The sequence below is a fragment of the Protobothrops mucrosquamatus genome, unplaced genomic scaffold, assembly GCF_001527695.2.
Source record: "Protobothrops mucrosquamatus isolate PMUCROS unplaced genomic scaffold, P.Mucros_1.0 scaffold286, whole genome shotgun sequence".
NCBI lineage: Eukaryota > Metazoa > Chordata > Lepidosauria > Squamata > Viperidae > Protobothrops > Protobothrops mucrosquamatus.
In genome coordinates this window covers 900,266-902,161 of record NW_015386630.1, presented here as the reverse complement: position 1 = coordinate 902,161, position 1,896 = coordinate 900,266, and positions in this window count along the sequence as shown.

Below are 1,896 nucleotides of genomic sequence, written 5' to 3'. Positions count from 1 at the left end.
GCGGTTGGTGCCCTCCGCTTTTCCTCGACGGCTAAAGACAACTTTGCTAGCTCAGAGCTTTTTTCTCTCTTTCCAGGGCGGCTGATTTTCTCTCTCTCTCCCCCCCCCCACCTTGTCCTCTCCTCCTCTGAGATCCCTGCAGCCCTCCCTAAGACAGGACGTACTTTTTGATTCCTGCTGCTCAACCCCTCCTCCCCCCCCCTCCCTTGATGGCTTCCTACTTGTGGGATGCAGGGGAAGGGAGCGCCATTTCATTACAGGTGGGAGAAGGAAAACTGGTCCAGGCAGTGAAAAGGGAAGAGATCAAAGGAGGGGGGTGGGCTTTGGAGATGAAAGCTGCTTTGGGTGGATGTTGTGGTCTGCAGCATGTGTTTCCCTTTTCCCTCCTGCCTGCCTTTTCTCTGTTTCCTAGTGTGCCTCTGGAAAGCCGAGGAGGGGGGGGGGATGAATCTGCTCCTAGTGTGGAGTCAAGAAGCTCCAAGGGGCCTTTTCTTGCAGTTGCTGCAGTAATGCCCCCCATTCTTCCTGCCCTGGCTGCTGCACCAAAAGCAGTTGATTATTGCAGTGGGGTGGGAGGAAGGAATGGATTTCCCCTCTGCCTCAGTGGACAAGACCTCCTTCCAAAAATCTCTCCTAAGATTCTGGCAGGCACAGCTCCAGAACTGAGCTGCTGACTGAGCTGGGGTGGGGAGCTGGGGAGCTGGGGGGGAGAAAAGAAGGAATCCTGTTTGCATGCTGCTCTGCACAGAAGAGGAACCACTGACTAGCTGGACCAGCTGAAATGACCCATTTTCTGAATCACATAATACTAGAACAGTGGTTCTCAACCTGTGGGTCGGGACCCCATTTGGGGTCGATCAACCATTTCACGGGGGTCGCCAAGCAAGGCTGTCCGCCATTTTTTTGTCCGCATTTTTTTGTCCGCCATTTTTTTCCCCTTTTCAGGCGGGTGCCTTACCTCCCTTGGGCTGGGCCAGCTGGTGGTCGGCCTGCTCCGTCTCTGCCGCTTGCCAGCTACGCCTCGGCCGGCGCAGGGGGTGGAACCACGCATGTGCGGCACTCCCGGGCAGGGAAAGTCCTCAACTTACAACCAGTTGGGTAGTCCTCGACTTACGACTGGTTTAGTCCTCGACTTACGACCGGTTTAGTCCTCGACTTACGACCGGTTTAGTCCTCGACTTACGACCGGTTGGGGTCGCGGCATTAAAAAGGTTGAGAACCACTGTACTAGAAGAATAAAGGGGCTATATTTCCATAATTCACTAAGACTGCACACAAAAATACGCAACATTAACATCAAGTTTAAAGTAATCAAGCTTCATAAGTTGCACAAATGCAGCCATTCTGTTTTACTCCAATCCGCTTCAGCTACTGTAAACACAGACCTTCAGTATAACTACATTGGAATGAAAGGCCACCTGGAAGGGCTTCCAGGGATAAATTTGGGGAGGAGGTTAGTGAGTTATCCATTACTTGTTATCCCTTCTTTTGCTGTTCTGGTTGCTCTTTTGGATGGCTTTTAGCTTTCTACCCATCTGCCTCCATATTTCTGTTGGATGCCAGGCACAGCTGAGCAGTGGGCTGGTAAATTCTGCTCTTTGGGACTGTCACTGTTTCCCTTCTGCCTCCTTTTGTTGCTTGCATTTGAGGAGGGGGAAGGCACTTGAACCCAACAACAGCCTTCATCCTTTCTTCAGATTAGCCAAGCCTCGTGGGAGAGAGAAGCTCTGAAGGTCATCAGGATCAATTGTGCTGGAAGGACAGGGGTCCTCTTCCACACCTTCAGTGAATTTTAGCTGGAGATAGAAAAATGGGCAGTGGCTCAGGCTGAAAAGGCAAATTGTGTAGACACACACACACACACACACACACACACACACGGACAGCAAATGTCTA